The sequence below is a fragment of the Rhinolophus sinicus genome, chromosome 2 (assembly GCF_057876585.1).
Source record: "Rhinolophus sinicus isolate RSI-liver-muscle chromosome 2, RSI-T2T, whole genome shotgun sequence".
NCBI classification, from domain to species: domain Eukaryota; kingdom Metazoa; phylum Chordata; class Mammalia; order Chiroptera; family Rhinolophidae; genus Rhinolophus; species Rhinolophus sinicus.
Genome location: NC_142502.1, coordinates 105,694,638 through 105,701,565, shown reverse-complemented (window position 1 = coordinate 105,701,565; position 6,928 = coordinate 105,694,638). Strand labels below are relative to the sequence as shown.

Below are 6,928 nucleotides of genomic sequence, written 5' to 3'. Positions count from 1 at the left end.
TATCTAGTAGAGTTGATAATACAATTCCACTTATAAACTTATACCTAAAGTCTCCCACATTTGCACAAGAAAGCATACAGAAGTGTGTTCATTGCAGCAGTATTTTGTATAGCAATAAGTTGGAAATAATTTTAATATCCATAAACAAAAGAATGGATACGTTATATGTGGTACATTTAAATCATTGAATATTACAGGTAGGGTTTCCAGGCGGGAATTCCTGCCTGTTCTCAGGAATTTTTCTCACTTTCCGGTTCTGAATCCGGAGAAAAGTTGGTCAGGAAATCCTTGAACTCAGGTGGTTGGTAGTATTGGCTGTCACTTTGTGGAAATGATTCATCGTGGAGAACATAAAACAGTTTATATCTCGGGATTCGGGACCCGGAAAGCGAAAAAAAATCCTGAGAACGGGCGGGAATTCCCGCCTGGAAACCCTAACAGGGCTGTGCTATCCAATACGGTAGCCACAAGCCTCATCTGGCTGTTTAAATTTAAGTTTGCATTAATTAAAATTAAGCCTGCGTTTTAAATTTTAAATTCAGTTCCTCATTCTCATTAGCTGCATTTCAAGTGCTTAGCAGCCACATGTGGCTGGCTAGAGGCTACCATATTGGATAGCAAAGAACATTAGGTACAGAACATTCCTGTCGTTACAGAAAAGTTTGTTGGACAGCACTGTCACAGGAAGATAAAATGAGCTATCTGGCTCTACATGTTTCAAAATATATACTCTCAAAAATATAAGGTTGATGAAAAAGCAAGTAAGTTGCAGAAGTACACCGAGAGTATCCTCTCATTGAACTAGCTTGGAAGAAATTGATAACATCAGATGTTATCAGGCAAGGGAAGGGAAGTGTGCGGTGAGGGGTGAAGTAGCTAGGAGACTTCTCATATATATCCTTTTGCAGCATTAAAATTTCAAACCATTTAATTGTATCATCTATTCAAATATAATAAGATAATTCTCCTGGCCCCAACTAATTCAAGAAAAAGGCCGAATGCATGTACAGCCTGTTTGGACTTTGGCAAAATCATATTTATTGAATTCTATCTACCAGGTTATCTAAAAAACGGTAAACTTGTGCTTCCTGTCTGTGATATTTTGCAATTTACACAGAATGCAAAATTTGAATATTTGCACCAAAACGTCTACAGCAAGATCTTGCTCCATTCTCTGTATTAATTTCATGTGGGCATGGTCAAAACAGTCTTGAAATTGCTTGGAAAGGGGCAACAGACAAATGTAACATGAACATGAAACTGAACTGTAATATGTTAGCTAATAAGTAAATCTGGCTTGAGCACATTAAAAATGTTATATATTTTCACAGATGCATAAAAATATGATAATAGTACAAAACCATTCGTTGGACTGTTAATCATCACATTTAGGCTAGAGGTTACCTCTGGGGAGGGAGGAAGGGTGTTAGGAACAAGAATGCAGGGGCATCAACTGAGTCTGTAATGTTTTGCTTATTTAAAAAACAGGGCAAATTATTAGTTGGATATGGGGGTGGTGATGCTGGGACATTCATTATGGCTATACTATGTTGTTTTCTACTTAAATATTTCATCGTTTTGAGAGAGGGAGAAGGGAGAAGATTGTTTTAAGCTGTAAATGTGAAGGCCTGGATGTGAGAGAGAACGTGGCACTTTTGAGGTTTTAAGACAAACTTCTGTGGCCATATACTAGTGCGAGGGTGGACTTGCCTTGCAGCAGTGTGGCCAGGCGGGTGTGGGCCAGCACACTGGACCAAGTTTTAAGCCATGTTCACCATAAAAAAATATGTAAGGTCTTCTTTCTAAGAAAATAGAAGATCAGATTCAGATACATGAATTTTTCTTTGAAGAGTGAAAATCCATTTTTAATTAGCAAAGGGCTCACTAACTAGATTTGGAAAACTTCAAAAAGCAAAATATAGCTCTCAAAGTGAATGCATTTTTACTTTGCACTTAATGCTCTCAAGATTCCGGCATCCAACGAGAAGAAGATAAGACTTCTCCGAGGGCTAATAAATTTTCAAATACCTTTTATTATATTATTTAATTGTTCCAAATGCTTACAATATGTTGTTTAGATAAATTACAATGATATCTGTGAAATTTAGTGATGGTTCAAAATTTGTATCACTTGGAGTAAATGGGGTATCTATGAGCTTACTAAGCTTTTCCTAAAAGTACATTATATTCAAAGACAAAAACATCAATTTGTGATTATGAAAAAGGCTCATCCCATTATATATTATTTAAATGAAGTTCACTCTAAAAGGGCTCCCCACCCCAAAACCCAAACACGGAACAATGTTCTTGCTTTAACTTTCTCTTCCATGTCATGGTAAGGAGTTTAGACTTTACTGTAAGTATCCTATTAAAATACGTTAAACTATAAACCTAAAAAGTTTAGACTTTAGACTTCAGCAATGAGAAGCAATGCTTCTTAATCCAGGGAGTGATGTGATAGTATTTGCTCTTTTGAAACATCACACTGGCTGCTTTGAAAATGGAGTCAGCAGGAGTTAGGAGGGGATGAGGGGAGGCAGTTAGGATGCTGCTGGAGTAGTCCAGGAGAGAGGTGAGAGAAGCCCGGCCTCAGGTGGTAGTAGTGGAGAGGCAGAGACATCAGAGATGTGGAAGGATGCTTAGCAGGTAGAATCTGCAGGACTTGGAGGTGGATTAGATATAAGTCTGATCGTGGTGGTGGAGAGACGGTAGTTGGAGGAAGACAAATGTACACAAGAGAAAATCCAGATCTCTGTTTGGACATGTCAAGGCAGGGTCGCACCTAGGGTGCACAGGGCTGAAGCAAATCTGTGAACAAATTGATTTTAAAATATATTACAAAATACATAGGCCCAAGTGAACTGTAGTGATATATTGATGAAAATTTAAATTGCTGGGTGAAAAGATAAGCACCTGGAGAATTTCATAGCTCCCAATACAAGAAAATAGATAGCACTGTTGTTATCATTCACAATGTCATGGCTCTTTGGAATTTGTTTGAATTGAAACAACATACGAGTAGCTCTCTTGCCTTACAAGTTCCCTAATACCATTTACTTACGTAATATAGGGACGTCATTACTCGGGACACTGCGTCATGTGTGACCCTGGCTTCCAATGACTCAACAATGTTACAGAGCTTCACTGATGACGACCCCAAATGCAAGTCTTACTCAGAGTACCCCGGAAGATGTAAAGGATAATTTGTTTTCTGGTCACGTTAAATTTATTATTTGGAATTTGATAATGTAGACATAAAAAAACCCATGTTTCAACCATGTACCGCAGGTCCTCGAATAACATGGTTTTGTTCAATATCATTTCATCACGTTGACGAGATGCCGTAGGCACTTAACTCTTGTTTATATCAATTAGCCTGTGGTAAAACTGGTTTTGTTCTATGTCATTTTGCAGTAGTTCCAAGAACCTATTGACAATATTAAGGGAGGACTTACTGTATTCTCTTGAGCTCTTTAGGACACAGCAGTTGCACTCTTAGACTATGATAATTTTCCATGATGTGGCAACCCTGCCTTTCACACACTGTCACTGGCAGGGTGGCGCGAGTAGAGTAGTCCCATTGTGCAAAGAATGTCCACCCCTCGACCAGCATGACTATAGACTAGCTTGGGAGAGCACGAAGTCACCACCTCAATGGAGGAGAAGAGGGGAAGTGCCTGTTGGGTTGCAGAACTGAGGTGTTGAAAGTCCAAGGAGAAGGTAGGCAGAGCCACCTGCAGAGGACAACCTAGCATGAGGTGCAGGGACTTGGAGCAGGTGGGTGACTTCCCTGGTACCAGTGGAGCCTGTGGAGCAGCACCAGTAGCCAGGGAGACAGGGTGAAGGATGCCTTTGACCACCTGACGCCCTTCCAGCCGCTTGTCCTCAAATTGCTCTGTGTTGCAGCCCCTTTTCATTCCCTGCCCTTGAAGAGCTTGGCTCTGACCTTCCTGGCCCTGCTGTGACTCAGTAGCGCACACTATTGGATGTGCTGTGCTAAGTGTCACATCCATGATCTCTTTTAATTTTTGTCATTGCCGCTCTGTCAGCTTATCTAACAGTACTCCTTTATTGGGCGAGAACTTCAAAAAAGTCAGGGGCCACATCTGTCCCGTCCACTGCGGTATTCCCAGCATCTAGTGCAATGTGGCACCCTTTTTGTTTGTTATATAAATTAACCCATTTATTATAGACTAGCAATGTTTCAAATTGTGGAGTTTCTACTGGTCTTTCACCTCCTTCAGTGGTCTGATGGCAGACTTTACTGTGAGGGCAGAAGTGGTGCTGTGGCTCCAGGCGCTGCCAGCTACTGTTTTCATGCAGGAGCCGCAGTGCCAGATCCCAGCAGCTCGTCTCTTCATCTTGGTTTTGCCACCGAAGGAGCAAGTGGACTTGGTGTGCGGGCTGATTTCAGTTTTCTTCACCATTTTCCTGAAGGAGGCACCTTGATGAGTCCCGTATTTACCCACGATTCTCACCTTCTTGGTGCGTTTAGCCATGTCACCTCTAACCAGGCTGGAACCCAGAAAGGAAGAACGTGGCACTTTTGAGTTGCCGGTGGCTCCATGTTATAGGTGGCCCACAATTTGTGTTTTTTATGTTTAATTTGTATCTTGCATAGAAAAATGAAGTGAGAGGTTATTAAGTGTAGTAACACTTTTTCCCCCTAATTGTTATTCTGAGGTACAATGACCAAAGAAAGGAAGATGTTTCCCTAGGCCTACTTTACAGGGCGTGTCTTCCCTGAACTGTGACTGCTTCTTGGAATAGGAATGGGCCTTACGCAGGAGTGGCTATCTCCTGGGAGGCCTGTCCCTGCAGATGGAGGGTGTGGGGGTGGTGAGTGATGCCTTCCTGGCAACTGAGCCTGGAGCCTGGAGAGGAAAGTCTTTGTCTCAAGGCAGGGGTCTGGGGAAGCGGAGTGTGTGCATAGACCCCCTTTTCACCTAACACCTTCCATTTCCCAACAAAGAAATGACAGTAAAATATAGAAAACTACATTTCTCTCTTCTAACCGAACTTCTAGCCCACTTCACTGACCATTCCTAGTCTGGAATGTGGAATTTTCCATTCTGCGAAACTCTCCAGGACCTTCATGCAGTACAGTTTGTCGTAGCAGAATTTTGTGATACAGGCATATAGCATTCCTGCAGCAGTTTGAGCTGAAACATGGATGACACCTGGACTCTGAAAGTGCCTTCAAACCCAATCTCACATGGACATGCTCAGCTTCAGTCTTGCTTTTCTCCTATTCTCAATCTGTGCCTTTAGCTGTATTTGGGTAATTTGGGAGGGTGGGGAGAGGAAGGATGAGATGGTGAAAGAGACTCCAGCCATCTGTTTGGAGTTAACATCAGGAGTTCTCTTATCTTTCTGAGAACTGGAAAGTCACTGGGGAAATAATTACCAAATGGACTAAAAATCTCTATTAGTCTTTGGGTAGAAAACTGCAAACAGGAAATTTCCAGTGTCCCCCATCTGACCTTTGTTTTTTCAAAAACATCTCAATTGATATCATTTAGGAAGGGGATTTCCTCCTTGGTCTCAAGGAAACTCTTTTAAAGTAATTTTTTCATACCTAGGTATAATAAACATGTTATGGGATATTTGAAAACACAGTGAAAAATTTTGCATTTTCATTATTTTTCCCCACTCTTTTTTTTGTGCACCTTTTTCCCCCAAAAAATGTAATTTTGAACATAGTATATGTACAAGGTGGTGGTGGTCTTCTTCACTTCACTTACCTTACATCATTAATTCTCTCCTTTGCGGAAAGTCCAGATGTAATGTGTTTTTGAAAGCAAATGTGTTACAATACATTTTTTTTTTTAACTTGTACTACCCACAATGAAGGAAACTCTAGAAACTCTAGAATCTAACTTAGCAAGATAATATACATACCGTGTTTCCCTGAAAATAAGACCTAGCTGGACAATCAGCTCTAATGCGTCTTTTGGAGCAAAAATTAACATAAGACCCAATATTATCATATTACATTATATTATATCATATTATATTATATTATATTATATTATATTATATTATATTATATTATATCCAGTCTTATAGTAAAATAAGATTAGGTCTTATATTAATTTTTGCTCCAAAAGATGCACTAGAACTGTTTGTCCAGCTAGGTCTTATTTTGGGGGAAACACAGTATATGATTAATTTTAACAAGATCAGTGAGGTCCTAAACAGTAGGCTATCATTATAAGGTAATTTCATGTAACAAATATAGTGAGGTGAACAAACACAATTTGCTGTACAAACATTCCCACAAATGCAAGTTCCTATAACAAATAATCAAAGCCTTAAACTTCAGTCTATAATTGCTGGAGTTAGAAGTAGACTACCACAGAGGCTACCTGACTTTATCCCACTTTTTAAAACAGAATGGTAGTTACCTTTAACTGAGACAGAGCATGCATAAACCAATCTTAAACACCTTCTTCTTTTTGGCCAAATGTTGGTCCGCGGTGACCTGGAGTCTATCATGATGTACAAGCATGGTATCTATACCTGTACCTGTACCTATCCTGCATTGAAAGACCTAATGTCAACAAAGTTCTTTTCTTGCAATGTTTCTCATTAGATAGCATCGTGACTTGTAACTGGTTTCAACCAAGGTTGAATTACAAACTTCTTAAATTCCTTATCATTTTTTTAAGCATTTTATTTTCAATTTTTTAATTAGGGAATATTGGGGAACAGTGTGTTTCTCCAGGGCCCATTAGCTCCAAGTCATTGTCCTTCAATCTAGCTGTGGAGGGCGCAGCCCAGCTCCAAGTCCAGTCGCCGTTTTTCAATCTTTAGTTGCAGGGGATGCAACCCACCATCCCATGTGGGAATTGAACTAGCAACCTTGTTGTTGAGAGCTCTGAGAGCTCGCACTCTAACCAACTGAGCCATCTGGCCACCCAAATTT

General features: G+C 40.2%; 1 pseudogene; it reads right to left on the bottom strand.

Moving 5' to 3' along the window:
- Nucleotides 1-4,220: 4,220 nt before the first annotated feature.
- On the bottom strand, nucleotides 4,221-4,499 carry LOC109450934 (large ribosomal subunit protein eL43 pseudogene; annotated as a pseudogene).
- Nucleotides 4,500-6,928: the final 2,429 nt, after the last annotated feature.